This window comes from Limulus polyphemus, unplaced genomic scaffold, assembly GCF_000517525.1.
Source record: "Limulus polyphemus unplaced genomic scaffold, Limulus_polyphemus-2.1.2 Scaffold1875, whole genome shotgun sequence".
In the NCBI taxonomy this organism is placed as follows: Eukaryota; Metazoa; Arthropoda; class Merostomata; order Xiphosura; family Limulidae; genus Limulus; species Limulus polyphemus.
In genome coordinates, this window is record NW_013667485.1 from 60,150 (window position 1) to 78,109 (window position 17,960).

General features: G+C 34.0%; 1 protein-coding gene across 1 annotated transcript in view; it reads left to right on the forward strand.

Moving 5' to 3' along the window:
• Nucleotides 1-3,257: 3,257 nt before the first annotated feature.
• The window catches only part of LOC106465224 (protein unc-45 homolog B-like), a 152,579-nt gene continuing 137,876 nt past the window's right edge, over nt 3,258-17,960 (forward strand). The window contains exon 1 of the mRNA XM_022393080.1: nt 3,258-3,357. The gene's annotated coding sequence lies outside the window, so the exon portion shown is untranslated. The remainder of the gene's footprint in view (nt 3,358-17,960) is intronic.

The following is a 17,960-nucleotide window of genomic DNA, read 5'->3' on the forward strand; positions in this document are numbered from 1 at the left end:
CTGAGCCAATCTCCTGACATGAACCCCATCGAAAACCTCTGGGCCATACTCGACCGGCAAGTCAAGAAACAACCAAAAAACCCAACTTCGAAGAGCGATCTACTCCAAGATTTGAAGCAACAGTGGGCGAAAATACCACAATCTAAAATTGATGAGGTGATTCTCACGATGCCCCAAAGGATCAACGAACTCCACGAAGCGAAAGGAAGATCTATTAGATATTAATTAAATTATAAATATATCAATTCATGTAAATATGACTGAAAATTTTCATTTTTTCTGAAAAGGTGGTGTCTATTTACTTGTGACCACGCTGTGTATATGTTTTCTACCTCTTTAATTTGAAAAGTATTTTTTTAATTCTGTATTTTTCATAATTCCCTGGTTGGAACTCGGTTAAGTGTGGATTAGGCACCTTTTTTATTTTCTTGTAGGAATAACAACGTGCTTTTTATTTAATGAGCTGAGTTATTCTTGTCAGCAAATCAGAAAATAGTGGAATCACCCTTGATCTTCACCAACCATTGACTAAATGGTCTATCAGACACCAATCACTGTTTTCTTGTGACAGAAACTCGAGAGGTTATTCCCATGTATAAGACATTTTGGGGGCCTGAAAGAACAAAATTTGAAGTAATTTTTTAGAGATTTTCAGCAGATTGTTTTAACATCTCTTTAGAGATTTTCAGTAGTTTTTTAGACTATTTTGAGCACAGAATAGTTATAAGATTTTATTGAAGAATGCACATGGATTTCCATTTAGACTTTACCCTTCACATGTTGGTACCCTTTTCTGCACATGTCACACTACCTTTTATACAGAATTACATTCAAAATTTATTTAAACTATTTTATTATAAATATATAAGAATACACTTTGTTAATAGATCAAATTTTTATACTATATGAATTTTAAGTTCGTAATTTTATAACGTAATGTTTAAAACATCCCCAATCTTCCCTAGTATAAGAATTGTTACATTTGCTCTCTAGGTCTCTCCTCTTCTCTAATTTATTTACCCCCCCCCCACTCCCGAGAAGTACGGAATTTAAAGTAGATTATTTATAATAATACAGTTATTACTCGCGCAGAGCATAATTTTCATATCCTTTTAATTTCATTTGTTTATGGAGCCATAAACTAGAAACTCGAATCCACTTGCAATGCCCACCTGTCACATCCTCTTTTCAAAAATTACCAATAGTTCTCTCTGACATTTAATACTATATTATTTATATCTAATAGAAAGCCAAAGTTTTAATCTATCAAATGACATATTATATTATGTTGTTTTCTGTATAGAGAATTGTGTATTTCACTTCCAGTTCGAAATTGTATTCCCACTGGAAACACTTTGACTAGCCCAGCTGCATTTTCAACAGCTCATATTACATTATTAGAAAATCAGGAAAATTATGATAGTTATAAGACATTGTTTTTTTACATATTATTTTGTGTTCTTAGGTGCACTAAATTATTTAGTGTAGTTGTACCATTAATATAAAAATGTAGGCTTAAGTTTCATTTACAATTATTATTATAAAGGTAACTAAAATGTAAAAATAAGAAACTTGTGAGGTTAGATATGGTTAACATGGGTAAGATAATAAAAAAACTGATAATAGAAATTCTTCACAAGAGAACCTTATGGTTTATGACTTATGCCTTGAAGATGTTGGACTCTATTTCCAATCTGGGGCTTCAGCTCTCCCCAGGGCATTCTGCACTTTGCGAGTCCAGAGTCTATACACTGAGTCCCACGAATCTCATCTTCACCTCAGCTGTTTGCAACTTTCTTTACAATATGCTACAAAGCTTCGATTGTGGGGTTGTGTCTTTCTTCCTCGGTGGGCTATGCTCTTTCAGAACAGATGGTCTGCCATTCTTTCTTTTGGCCTTCATATCCAGGCACAGCTGGCTGAATTGGGTCTGTCATTGGATGAGGTTGTTAAGTCCATCTCGCCATAGCTCATTACCATCATCTGAAGAAAGCGGATACTCCCGATTGGAAGTACCATCTTCTTTTTGCCGGAAATTTATCGAACCATTCTTCTGTTACCGTTTTTACGGATGGTTCGAAATCAAGTGACTCTGTGGGCTCTGCCATGGTTTGTTGTGGCTCGGTTGTTGCTCACAGGATCCCCTCTACAGTTTCTGTGTTTACTGCCAAGTTGTATGCCATCTCTCTTGCCTTGGATCACGTTGAAGCTAAGCAGTATACTGACTGTATTATTTACACCAATTCTCTTAGCTGGCTACTGGCTCTGGAATTGCTTAACGTTAGTTTTCACCCTGTTCTCGTCGATATTACAAAACGACTGGCCCATTTTTCTCTATCTTCAGTTGGCAGTCGATTTGGAGTGAGCAACGTCATAACAAGCTTTTCGAGATCAAATCTTCTGTTGTTCTTTCGCCGTCTTGTTTCCGTAAGGATCGGAAAGAGGAAGTTGTCTTAGCTAGGCTACGCATTGGACACAGTTTTGTAACTTATTGTTTTCTTTTATGTTGACGTTTTTTTTCTTGACGTTGGATGGTGCCATTGGCTATGGTGGAACTGTCCAACTTGATCGTGTTTTTAGCTTTTTGCAGGCCATTGCCCTTTTTAATTCTATTTAGGTTTTTTTCTCTGATTTTGGGGGTTTGTTTAGTTTTTAACTAGATTTATTTTTACATTTTCTAGTATTTTACTTTTGATATTTTTACCAGTTGTTTGCCTTGTTGCTTTGCCCCAAAAAACAAAACAAAAACGCCAACCAATCAACCAACAAACAATAGAGAACAAGGACACGAAGTAACTAGAAAAAGATAACCTTAACGACTATTTTGACCACGTTTCCCGGCTTATAACGTTAAAAACCAGGGTTCGATACCAATGATAGGCATAGAACAGAATGCCCATTGTGTAGCTTTGAGCTGTTTTGCTGCCATTATAACACGGAAACTAACTGAAAAAAATTAAAATCTTTATATCTCTAAAGCATGTATAAGACATATGATATGCCTGCATATCACAGTTGCAAGAAACATAACCTAAAATTGGTTCAATACTTTTTTAAATATCAATTTTTGGTCCTTATTGTATGTTTTTTTTATCTGCAGCCTAATGTTCTTGTTTGATACTTTTCAGAGTAATAATGTTTAAAAAATAAAGAGTCGCCGAAAAAACAAAGGTGTAAAAATAGGAAAAATCATAAAGCAAGAAACCTGATATCCTTAGGACTTCGGTAGATATTCCTTCATTTTTGGTATGAATTTTATTTAATTTAGATGTCAGCATAGTCAACTGTGTGGATACATGTGTGTGTAAAGCGAGAGGATCGGTTTCAAAGAAGACTTGATTAGGGGCTTGTGTTGTGGTGAGTTATTTTTGTATTAGGTTAAAAATAATGTTGAAAGTCTTGGCTTTACACTTATAGGAAGCGCCATTTAGTAGCCATATCGTTTGCTGTAGAAATAAATTGACTTGTATTCATATATAGTATTGCCTTGGTAAGCTAATACTACTACTAATGCTCTTGTTACTTTTTTACTTTTAGTAACACTAACACTGTGTTAGTATTGATAATAATAATAATAAAATAATAATACTGTTAATAGTAATACTAATAGTATTAATAATACTAACTCAAAATAACTAACCTCTGAATGTTAGTGTTACACCTTAATGTAATAGGCTACACTATAGATTTTAATTATTTTAAACAAAAAGGGTGATCCTACAGAGTACAGTAGTACAGATGAACATATAACTTTTTCATTTTCATAGCTTAAAAATCAAAGTGTCATAACAATATTATTATTAGTAACCATAGTATTAGTACTATTAATACTGTCTTAATTTATTTATCAATAATAACATTGCTAAACTAGTAGTATTATTATTACCATGTGTATTTTATTAAAACATTCACAAAGTAAATGTGAGAAGTTTACTTACTTAAATAGAGTATTATGAATAAGTTTCTTACATGTACTTTACATAGTTCTGAAATTCACATGGAATAATAGCACTAGTAGCTAATGTTTATTAACTTCTGATCAGAGCAAGTTGTTTACTTAAGCTAATTAACTATTTTTTTCATACATGATATAGATTAAATGCATTGTTCCTAAGCTGATTACCCTTGCTGTTAATGATATTTTTGCTATAATTAATGATGTACAAATAAAAAAAAAATCCTAATGACAATATTAATACTACTAAGGCTTGGTTCATCTAGGCCACCCACTAAAATATAATTAACTTAAAAAAACTCAAAGCACACCCTTATCATCCAGATATTTATCAATCCTTCCTTAAACCTATCTTGATGTTACTGCATCTGCCACATCTCAAGGTAACCTATTTCAAAAGCTAACCACCCTGTTAAAGAAATAAAACTGCCTAAACTAAAGTTGACTTTTACCTGGCCAAAATTTATGTTTGTGTTCCAAAGTTCTACTATTCTCACCATTAAGTATCAAAATATAAAATGCATCATAATACTTGGAAAAGGCTTGAATGGGTAATGAAGAAAAACTTTAATATAAGTTTAACATAAAAGCAAATGTACAATGTTTCAACAAGGTTTTGTTATCATCAGGTACTTCATACCCCCTCATCAGATCTTTGGATCTGACTCTCTCCTTTTCAGGGGTATCCTTCAGATGCCAGTCCTGGCATCTAATCAATATGGAATTCAAGCTAACAGTGTGAGAGGAGGGAAGTACTGTATCAGAAGTTATAAATTTCCAATACTGAAAATGTATTTCCGATAGGTACTTGCCCCCGCTCACAATTTCCACTTCCTCCTCTGCTTATGTCTTCTGCCAAACCTCAAAGTGATAGTTCGGTAGAGGCATATAGAGGGAGTCACATGCGTCATATGAGTATGTCACGCTGCTATTGGTGGAGAAGTGATGCATGATGATTTACATGAGAGACATGTTGGAATCATTCAATTCCAATAGGGGGGAGCAAAAGACTTGTGGCATGCACAAAGAAAAAAATTGCATATAGAAAACAGCACTGGGCAAGAATAGCTAATCTTGTGAGTGGAAGGAAGTACCTATCACAAATACATTTTTAGTATAGGAAAATTATAACTCTAGTGATCATTCCTTCATTACAGATGTAAATTTAAAAAGATCAGTGGTCCTAACACTGAGCCCTGAGGTATCCCACTTATGACATTAATCCAGTTTGAACTCCATTTATAACATCTTTCTAGCTATCAAGCCACTTTTTAATTCAATGAATCATCTTGACCATCACTCCTATAAAGATAATTTCTTTTAACAAGTCTTTCATGTGGCATCTTGTCAAATGCTTTTGGGAAATCTAGATACACTCAAGTCCACACTTTTAAAGCTATCTACATAAGCATTAACCTCTTGAAAAAATGTAAAAAAATTACTAAGGCAAGGATTTCCCCTTATAAAACCATGTTTCCTATTAAAAAAATTTATACTTTGTTAAATCGAAAGTTTGATGTTTGAATAGAATCTCAGATTTCACCATTATACCTTTCCTTTAGTTAACTTTAGAATACTACTTTTATGACTAATTTACAATCAAGTAACATTTTTATGATTAGAAATTCTGGTTCTGTTTTAATTTAAGCAAGCAACTGAATTTGCTGAAAATGACCTGTTTACCTTTTGTGCCTGTTCACTAAAATATTTGATGCTGGAAATGGGAAACTGTGCTATTTACAATTTCATCATTTCACAATCACCCTCACCACTATGTGAGTTTATTTGAAACTTAATTTCATAAATATATTTAGAATTTTGTCAAACATTCTACTTCTTAGCTTTGTTAAATGAAACCCATCTCTTGCATAAAATTCACCCATATTCAGGAAATTATCCCACAGATCTAAACAGCTACCTGTTATTCTAAGGATATCCCTGAAGATCTTTTGTTTAAGCCTTAGGTTCTGTAAAGAAATTTATTCCTGCGTCTATTTCTGTCCCTGAAACTTTGAAGGAGTTTTTTATTCTTTTTGACCAGCTTATCTGATTTACAATTTCCAACACAATTACTCCAGTCTGTACTATAAATAGAAAATTATCCTTTGTACCAACAACTGTCAACATACATACTATGAATGCAACTGGGCAATTAACTCAATACAATTGATAGTCTGAGCATTGATTACATTGATTAATCAGTTAATGTTTCCAATTATTACAACTGTCCAATAATTGAAATGACTGTTAAGTCAATTAATGTTAAGAAAAGTAACTGATTGAAATTACTGGTACCAATTATTACTATTTTTTATCATTCCAACTGTTCAAGTCTCATGAGAGTAATTGATTAGTTGAATCTAATCAATTAATGAGCTCGATGGTTGATTGATTAGCAAATTACACTAATTATTTGGATCTAACTATGATGCCCTGTACTTAATCTTACAGCAAGCAAATTCTAGTCGTATTATTTCTGTGCTTTCCACTACATATTATGAGTATACTTTCTGAGAGATTCTGCCACTACATAAACCTCTTGGTCAATAGGCTATTTGCACTTAGTGTTGATTCCCAGCCTCTGTGGTTAAGAGTAGTGTAGATGTCAAGTATTCATAGTTTATAAGGTGTGACAGGTGCAAGGAGTGGATTTTATTTGGGATCTTTGGACTAGCATGCACATTTAATAAAGCTAGTAGTGAAGATGTACAATTTGTTTGCAGAGTTTGTAGGCTGGAGGAGAAATTGGAGGCTATCCTAAATAGACTAGAGGCAATGGATAAAGAGAAGTGCAAACTGTGGGAAATGACAGCATGATTTAAAGAGAAGCTTAAGCTTTTAAAAGAAAAGGATACAATCGCTAATGATGATCTTCAGGAAGTTGAAAACTGTACTAATAGGGCTTGTGGTAGTAGATTTAATTATAATGAGCAGATTCTAATAAGTAACAGATTTCAGCTTTTACCTTATACAGATGAGGAACTTGGGGGAGAGAATAACAAAAGGAACAGATAGGTATGGGAATGAAAAACACTAGGTTATTGTTATAGGTGATTCTTTAGTATGGCACATGGAGAAGATAGTCTGTAGAATAAATAGGGAGAAAAACATTGGATTATGCTATCCAGGGAACTGAACAGGCAAGTCTTGAAGTAAAGGGTGATAGCAGTGACGTAGTCTTTATAGTGCACATAGAGGCTAATGATGTAGGGAAGGGTAGGTCAGAGGAGTAATTGGTAAGTACAAGGTATTGATAAAGGCATTCAAAGAAAAGGGCCGTACTCTCCAACTTGTCAATGTGAGATTCTAGTTAAAGTATGAGATCAGATAAGTGTTTCGGAAGTTAACATTTTTCTATTCTCAAAGTGTATTTCCAATAATACTTACCTCCTTTCACACTCTTCCACCCTTCCTCTCCATGAAATGGCTAGTTTTGGATATGCTAATTGGACCGTCTCAAAAGGTGAGTAGGATGTAATAACAGGAAGTTTATCTATGGATCTGGGATAGGGGGGGGCATTGATATAGGTGGAGGGAACACCAAAATTTAACTTGCTTTGGGCAATATAGTTGGATATAAACGCTGAAGCAAGCAAGATAAGATTCATACCAATGCTTAGATGGTCAGAGAAAATAAATTTTCATCAGCTAAAGTATCAGAGGAGGTACGTATTATAGGAAATACATTTTTTGTATAGGAAAATGTTAACTTTTGTAAGTTTTTGAATAGTGGGCATGTACCAGAAGAGTGGAAGTTGACTAATGCTACTCCTTTTTGTTAAGGGAAGTGAAAAAAATTGTTCCAGTAATTATAGTCCTATTAGTCTTATATTGGTGGTGGAAAAGTATTTGAAAATCTGATAAAAGATGCTTTGCAAAACTTTAAAATTCTGTTGAATAGTCAGGAAAGTTTGAGTAGGAGGCAAATCTTGCCTTGCTACTAATTGGATATTCTTGGAATTGGTTACTGCTTATGTGTATGAGCATACAGGTTTGGATTTGGTATATCTGAATATTCAAAAATACATTTGTCAACATACCACATAAAGGCTTGTAAAAAAGTTATCTGTAGGTGTGGGATATAGGTTGTCTCATTGAACAGAAAACTGACTAGATGGAAGAAAGAAGAGGGCTGTTATGAATGGAGTTCAGTCAAGCTGGATTGATGTCATGAAAGGAGTACCTCAAGGCTCATTGGTAGGACCTTTGGTCTTTTTAATTTACATCAATGACATAGATGAAGGAATGGTCTATACATTATTTAAATTTGCTGATGATATTAAAAGTTTTATGTGTTGGTGGCTGTAAGGAGGATGTGGTGTGCCGAATCGTGATTGCTTTTTTCTCTTTTGAGAAAGTCATATTCACTGGGTAAAGAATGTTCTTGCTTATAAACTCTCTCGCCCTTTGCAATTTCTTTGCAGGGAATGATTTATTCTTCAGTTTCTTTTACTAATTATCCAGTGATCATTGCATTTATAATCAAAAGCTCCTCTTTATTTGGTCACCAAGGGTAGTCTCTTAAGTTGTCTTCTCCATAGGAAGGCCCATATGACATAGTGGATCATTTCTCAGACGTGACTTTCCAAATATAATGTGGTCGGCAAGGTAAGTCGAAGGTCCAGGACATTTCAGTTGGAATGAAATGAACAATAGAAGAAATGATACTGCTGAAGATGTGTCACCTGAAAAAGCCACTGTTGAAGAAGAAATTTTACCCAGTTTTGAGAGGAAAAACAGTGAAGCTGTTAATGAAGTTACTACCACTAATATGACTGCTTCCGATAATGGGACATTTCCTGATGGAGCACATGAATCCCTCATGAAGCAGAAGCCAATGAGATGGAGACCAGTATGAAAGAAGAAACGTCTTGTAAAATTAAGAGATTTTGTTGTGTTCTAAAATTGTTTTTGTAAATTCTGTACATTTAATTAAGTTATTGTTAATTATCTATTGGTTTAATATAAGTGGTTATTGTTCGGGATGAACAAGACTAACAAAAGGGCAGTGTTATGACAGCGAAAGTCACGTGACGTGTGGTGAGTTTCTCGAATGATCGGGGAAGTCCGAGTGTGTTCGAGATGCCCTCTTCATTAGTATATAAGCTTGGCAGAGAAAGCCAGCAGGGGATATATAAATGAAGAGAGAGCAGTAGTTACTTTGAGTTCCGTGTAATTTATGAGTATGTTAGTTTTGAGCTAGTGAGCCATAAAGTACATGTTTTGCACTCGTCAAGAGTGAAGTTATCGAGATAGTGAATCGCTGTGATTTATAGCATGTAATATAAAAATTGCTAAGTTTTAAGTGACGAGAAACGTACTGATTGTGGAACTACTGTGTACTGAAAGTTTGTATCGAGGAAGAATAAACTGGTTTAATCAAGAAAGGACTTCTATCACTGAAGATCCTCGGAAAGAATTTATACCGGAAACAAACAAAGAAGCAGATACATAACACTGTCTTTCTTCACACTAAATCTGCAACCTCAGTGAAATATTAAATTGATGCCTATGTGCCCAAGATGGTCCAATATTGGAATCAGATTTTGACAATCTGCATTTGTGTGTTCTGCATGTCTGGATGTCTGTACATATATTAATGGTGTTTGTCAAGCTTCAAAACTCGTCTTTAAATAAATCAAGACCTCAGACTACAAAAAGGTCACATTTTGATCAAAATACAAAATGTATATATTAAATTAAGTTGAAGAAGTCCTTCTCTAACATTTATTTTCTTGTAAACATTTAAACAAATGAAGAAACATTCAAGAAGGAACTTGTTATGAAAGGCAAATAAAGTACATCATTACATGGTAAGTATTGGTACATAACAGCTCATTTCCAGAGCAGTCTACAAGTCCAAACACTTTCTACGTATCCCTGCTTTAATATTACACGACATCTAGTAAAACAATGTACTCTTTATCTGACTATGTCAGTGGATTCATGTAATGGATTTCTTTATTAGATTAACAATAGAAAAAAAAACTGACATACTGCAAATGCTAGTGAAATGTTGGCCCAAGGACCTTAAGTCAACTGCAAATTGTTGTAAATCATGTCCACTTAGTATTTTTTCATGAATGTAAACCCTATAACAAACCTCCCTGCAACAAGCAGGAAGGGGAGAGTGTGAACCTAGTAATAGTTATGAATACCAGAAATAAAAGCACTTTTCAAGTGATGCTAGGATATTTTATGGCAAATAAAACTATGTTGAAAATACATTTATCTATGTAAAAAAAAGTTATGAAGCAGTTAATATATATCAGGACATGACCTGAAATGATGGTCACCATTATTTCTTTTTGCTTCTTTGTGATTGACCTTATTTCGGGATACACTGTGCTCTCTCCATCCTAAAGACACCTGAATGTATTGCATACTTTCATTGGTAAACAGTCATAAAAACATCGAGGAATTCTTTAACTCAGATCAGTATCAACAGCCGATATGGAGATCAGTTGTAAGTTTCAATAAACAGTAGGACATTCACATTCTGACATGCATCATCTACTGGAATTCTTTTCTATAATATACCTTATTTATCATTTGCTATTCTTGTTTTTATACCAAGCTCTTGTTCATGTGATCTGTGGGAATCTCTGACAACCTGAGATTCCCCATATTACAAGGCCTTTCATAGTGGCTTTTCATTTTCCTTTTGAACTGAAAGGTATGAAGTCTTAGGTCGTCAAGAAATTAATGTCGCTTTTTTTAGATGAAAAAAACCTGAACAACTTTTATATCAAAACAAAACCTTTATTAAATAAAAAAGTCTCCATTCATATTGATGATGCTTTTTCCATCTTACAATCAGATTGTTAATGCCCTGATTAAAGAAATCACTTGGCTATGAAGCAAAAAACATGTTGATGTCTTCTTTAACACCTTCCACATTTCCATACGTTTTCCCATGAAGATGGTGTTGCAGCAAACAAAAAATATGGTAATCTGGTGGTGCCATTTCTGGAGAATATGGTTGGTGGGGGAGAACTTCCCAACCCAATTCCATAATCTTGTGTTGTGCCAAATGTGGACGTACATTGTTGTGGAGAACACCACCTCTTCGATTGATGAATGAAGGGCATTCCAGTTGCTGGGCTTGATTTAAATGTTCCATTTGCTGACTATAAATCTCTGCATTGACAGTTCGCTGTGGATTGAGGAGTTCATAATGAATTACTCCTTTGATATCCCACCAAATGCAAAGCATCACTTTCTGTGGATGGAGTCCAGGTTTTGGGCTCAGAGGTGGTTCTTGTGTATGACTGAACCATTGTTTTTGGCATTTAATATTCACATAGAGAATTAATTTTTCATCACCAGTGACAATTCTGTCCAAAAATGTTCACATGCATTTCGCACCAGAAGAGACGAAGCAACATTTATACGTTGGAAATTATGATCATTGGGGAGTTTGTGAGGCACTCCAACACCTTCTTTATGGAGTTTTCCCATATTCCTTAGAAGTTTACATATTGTTTATGTCAATTCCAATGTGTCAGCCCCTGCCATCACAGTTTTTAAAATTATCTGAATGAAATTTGCTGAATCTTTGTTGACCCTTATGAATGTTCAAAACATTTCCATAAACTTCTTTGATATTCTTTGTTGCTACAGAGGCGCTGTTTATAAACTTTACAAATTATATAGGCTACACTAACATGATGTTTAGGTGGTTCATTAAACTATTATACATGATGTATTTTAATGAAAGTGTTCCAAAATGGGACATTAATTTCTTGATGACTTGATACATCTTTCAGCTCTAATTTCTTGACTTTAGTGAAAGCTTGTTTTATATTTAAATTGGTTATCTTACATATATAAGTAGACATTAGTTACATTCACTTGCTTTAACTTGCATCATTCTTTTGTTTTATCAGTTTCTAGGTTATGTTTGCCTCCTGTGGTGATATTACAGACACCCTTATAGGTTAATGACAAATAATTTTATGATACTGAAAAGAAAAGAAAGAAAATGCAACATTGAGAAGATGCTCATGTGGGACTGTAGTAATTGTTTTTCCTGGGTATCTAGAACTGGATATCCTTGTCCTTGTAACTGGACACTGCCTTAGGACAGAAGCTGTACCATTAGACTCCATAGTGTGCCTTGGAGCTCTTTTCTTGAGTTCATTTATTCTTATTTTGCCATTATAGTGAAAGTAAAAACCTCCTCCAGGATAATCCACTTTGCAATATTCTTACAGTTGTAATAACTGATTGATATTTTAATTAGGCACTTATCCTTATGTCTCATTTCTTAAAAGTCATATCAACACAATTGCTCTGAACCATGTTCTCAACAAGTGTGGCAATGCTTAGAGCAGCAGAATCAAGTGAAGTTTTAGTTTCAATAGAAATTAGTCATGCTTTTTTAACATTTTTTGCCATCTTTTATTAACCTAGAAACTGTTCCTTAAACATACTACATGTAAGATAACCAACTTAAACATAAAACAAGCTTTTACTAAATTAAGAAACAACACTTGAAAGAAGTACTTCATACCTAAAAAAAAGACAAGGAAAATCAAGTTCTTCTAAATGTAAGTATTCCCTGCAATTCCTAATTTCACTATGTACATTTTTGCAGTTTTATGTTCTTTACCTTCAACTTACATCACGCTCACTCAAAATCCTGTTTACAGTTTCCAAAATTCCAACTTCAGCATAGTCGCAATTCATGGTAGCTGAGTGACGTCAATAAAATGGCATGTTATAACACTCATTTAACCAATATAAAGGAAATAATAGAGTTTAAATATTATAAAAATAAATAGAAATTATATGCGAATATGAATGTTAAGACTTGACCCCCCTTTATCAAATTTCCGGATACACCAATGCCTGTGGACACCATCATTCCGATATCTATGCCATTAATATTTCTTGTGCCCTTTACCATTCCTCTTGTGTGATCCGCTACTCTGACCAATCCTTCCTGCTTATGCCCTATATGGCCCAGAAAGTTGGTTTCTTTCTTACCCATTTCCTTACATTTGATTTTCCACCTATACTCCTGTTCTGATTCCAATAGGTTTCTTTGTCTAGTTCAATTATTGAGGTGTCATTTGGCTCATATTGCCTCCTTTTGGGGTTCACATTCCCTATTATTTATTTCTTAGAACCCTTCTGTTTCCCTGGATATGTCTCCAGTAACTCTCACTGGTTGGGTTCATCAGCTGATCAGGATAACATATTCAAACTTGTCCATGGAAGGTTGCCATCTCCACAATGTCTCTTCACATCAAGTTCATCGCATTACCATGTCTTTAGCTGCTCGCCTTTGCCTATCCTTGGAAGAAATTGTCCAGACTGGTATGTGGACAACTCGCAATATTTTTGTTGCACATTATTTGTATGATCTGGCTATTTCTTCCTTTGGCAGATATTGTTTTTTCTGTGGCAATTCTGCACACGTCCATTAACCTTTAACTGGTCTAAGTCTGTTCACTTCCTTTCTTTTACGTTTTTCAGCTTCATTAAGCTTCTTTACAAATCCCACCTAGTGGTGGATGTTGCCTGGTCAGGTATGCTTTGTCTCAAACCTGCACTTAAATGCAGTAAACTATATAACATGCACAGTTGAAATGTGTGTTTCTGGTTATTGTGGGAAAATGTGTCAAGGTTTTAGGGAGGGTAAGGATAATTGCCTCAGCAAGGATGGTCGTTTACTAGATCCACTCAAATGGTAGGTTAACAACAGCAGGACCAACAGGCCTGGCACTCAGTTTTTGACTTAAAGGTTGTACAATAAAAGATTCAATTTAGTCAATTTAAGGCTCATATTGCACAAATTAAAGACCATTTTAGCACTTATTTCATCAGTTATCTTAATGCTACAGTTTACTTTAGTAAAAATGTATCACCTAAAACATGAAATAAATCCTTAAATTAAATTTTATTCAATAAAAAAAAACATTGCAAAGGATGTTAGTCTCAAACAGGATCTAAAAGGTAACCGATTTGCTACTTAGTATCCTTATTCACGGTTGCCCTCTGTGATGATCCACCATTTGAAAACTAAAATTTTTTCTTACTAAATACATAGTCAAATTCAGGATTCATGCTTTCAATGCAGTTATCATGGTGGTTTGTTCATATTCTCATTTAACATACTGGTACAAGTACTCTTCACAGTGTAAAAAGACCATGTAAACTTAAACTCAATTGCAGATGTACTATAATTTAACTCACAATTAAATGGTACAAGTTCTATTATGTGTCTCCAGATTTCTTGTATTCTGACTAGACTGGTAAATATTCATGAAAAAGACAACTGATCTACATATTTCTGAGGGTCTAAATCTGGCCTTTCTTCATAAGGGGCCATGATTTGTAGATTATGATGTGCCTGAATTAGGGCCAGCTTGGTTGTTTATTCTAGACTATGAACAAATGTGCTAGTAATATCCACAAAACTATATTTACAACCATTCATCATGTTCATATAACTCATCTACTCCCATCACTGCCAAAACCAGTTTGATTATTGAATATTATAAAAAATCTTGAAATATTGTCAGAAATGTTTACATCATATGAATCTAAAACTAATTTAATCTAAGATTTAAATCTAAAACATGGCTTTGGTAGTTATGGTTATGATTATAGCATCACTCTGCTCTGACATTCTGCTAAAACTAACAATATTTACTGGTTATCGGAAGAATAATCAGTTATTTTAGTCTACTTTCTGCTTCTTTTTATACTTTGTCATGAGATAATTTTTTTCCTCAGATAGTTCATTGGTCTTTTCCTAGAGCTCTTTTTTTTTCTTGCAGTAGAAAAGATGTGTATTTTTGTGCAGTATTGACTTCAAGTAAGTTATTCTTTTCTAATGCACTCTATAGTCTCCTTTTTTTTTGTTTCTTCAATGGATGAAAGATTCACTTTTAATCTTTCAGCAATATTTTTTTCATTGTCCTTACACTTCTCTTCCTTCGTTAAATTCTTCCATTCCTCCTTTCTTTTCTATTACATTCTTCTAATCTTCTCCTCTTTTTTTTTCTGCTTCTTTTCACTTTTTTTCTTCTTTTTTTTTCCTTCTCTTCTTGAGCTTTTATATTTCTATTGAGTGGGATGTCTTCGCTGAGTTTAAAACATTTCTTGCTATAGGCATCAACTGTACTTTGCCATCTGGTGCAGTGTTTCTTTCTGCATCTTTTGTTGCTCGCAGACCAATGAGAGTCTCATCTCCAATGGATGGCCTGTATGGTGTACGAACTTTCTTGTTGGTTGACAATGATCTTACATTGTCTTATTATCCATGGTTCAGACTTAGAGCAGTTTTTACAACCATTGGTAATTTATTATATTTCTTTTGACCATCTGGGCCTTTAAAGCAAATATTTCACTCCAGTACATATCAACACACACCAGCTATTCATCTGCTGTCTCTTTGGGTATTTTCTCCTTTTTGTACATCCTAAACCTCCTGGATTTTATCCACCTTGATAAATGGCAATTTTTGAGCCAAGTATTTCAGTTGTTCTAATGAATTGGCATAATTTTGAGTCGTAAGGTTTAAACAAGCCACTGACTTCAGGATTTTACTATAACATGGCAGTTCAGCCTTCATATAGGTTGCATGGATTTCCTCATTCTTTCTAGAAGATCTTTTCCCTCTGCTTATGATGTAACTTTACTAAGAGCTAGCCTTGCTTCTGCTTCTATTTTCAAGTCATTGTCACTTTTTTTGCTTTTCATAGTCAGTGACATCACATTCAATGGGAGATGTTACCTCTTCCTTCATGAATTTCATGACTAGAATTGAGAGCAGTGTGTTCATGTGCTCGTACTGGGCATATACCATAAGAGATGAATGCTGCATAACCATTGGATATATATATATATATCTAGTGGGTCTTTCATGCTCTCCAAGAATGCCATCTCCACCAGTAGTACCTGTGCCTTGTTTCCATTGATCTTGTTCATGTGCTCGTACTGGGCATATACCATAAGAGATGAATGCTGCATAACCATTGGATATATATATCTAGTGGGTCTTTCATGCTCTCCAAGAATGCCATCTCCACCAGTAGTACCTGTGCCTTGTTTCCATTGATCTTGCCTTATCCTCTTTTTTTGTATATGTAAGAAAATTTGCATTTCATACAGAATATATCCCAGGCCCCAAAATGCATAGAATGATGTTGGAAAAATTGCTACAAAGCGTAGTAATACAAAGTTAATATTATGCCACCACTGGTAGAACCAAAGTCAGTTTGAAATGATGTAATATCATCATGTGTAAACAATCAAGGACTTAATATGTGGGATAGCCAATATTTTGACATGCTAAAAGATTCATTAAGTAGATTGTATACCCACATATACTGCAAAATTGAGGATGAGCTAGCTACAACTTGGAAACTTTGCAGTGCTTGTAAATTGGTGTGACGCCAAAGGAGCTCTCAGTTATGCTTCATTTGGAAAAAAGTATATTAAGAACTCAACAAATTCAGGTTTATAAAGTTAAAGGTTCTCATCATTGAATTAAAGGTTTTAAAGGGGGCAGTGGCATTTTTGCAAAAGCTTTAGAATTTTTAACCTGAAATTTTACATGCAAATAAGGACCATTCTATGGTACTTGCATATAATTAAATTATCAGCACTAAAATAATACAGGAATGAAAGATAAGGTTAAATTCAAAAATTTTTTAAATTAATATAATTATCAATGTGCACAGTTAAATAAGGTATTTAAAGGGAAGTAGTCAAACACATTTTAAGGGTCATTTATTTCTTAAATAGGTTTATGGTTTTATTAGTGTTTTATTAATTTAAGACTGGGAAATTATTAAAGATTTATATGTAATCTTGGAAAATAATTACATGATGAATGTACAATGAAATGACATAGATCTAGAAGTAAGATAAAGTCCACTGTTTTGTACCACTTGTTCTTCAGTTATCTGGATATTGTAACATGTAATGATAACTACTTTAGCTTATGACTGAATTAATTTCATTCATAGAAAACATTTGAAAGTGAAATCAGAACAAAGAACTTTTTTAGTACTTCATATTTCAAGATGATAAGGAGAGTGTTTTTTTTAAGTTTTGCTAATGTACTAAGCATATGATGGAAGTGGAAATCAGAATTCTTGAAGAATGGTGTCCCATACTGGTTGTTTTTGGACCTACTATGAATTTCAATCACTGGAACACACATGATAGGTTGGCATGTAGCAAGTACAAAAATATCTGAAGACAGATTAATGTTTTGTTAGAACATGTAATATGTTTCTCAAAAATAAAACCACTTCATTATGCTTATAAATCATTGTCTGCCAATTTCCTATTAATTTACCTTATAAGGGAAAATGAAGAGGAAATGCACAGAAATCCAAATGTTATTTTTGTAACCTATAAAAAGCATAACTGTAGAGGTGTGAAATTTCGAAACCTGCAGTATCCATGTTATGCTCTCACAGCTGTTATTTGTCAGTGTCAACCGAACCACTGCTCCACCCTGCTTTATCAGTGATGTGTTCTTGAAAGTGTCCGTAAAACCTATGAGTATTAGTGAGTTGATGTTGTATTTTTCATATTTAGCCATGTCTGCTGGCCCCTTTTTGTGTAAATGACTGATTTGTCAATGGAAACTGATACAATACCTATATTATGCTTTCGGTATCATGTAACACATTGCACAAATCTTCATATTGATTTACTGGGAGGTAGGGTGGTACTAGAACTACCGAAAGCACCATTTACAGTTTCATTTCATAGTACTTTATCTTTCATTGGATTTTAAGGCCAAAAAATGGCCCTTATTGGGATCCTTCCTTTGTGTTTGTAGAGAAGAAATTATTGATACTGAAACATCATCTTATGAATTATCTCTTTATGCATATCCACAATGAGTAAAATTTTCTTCATGTACATGGAGAGTAAATATTTTAAGTAATAATGGCTGGAGACGGCTTGAAGGGATAATGAAGAAAAACTTTAATATAAGTTTAACATAACAGCAAATGTACAACGTTTCAAC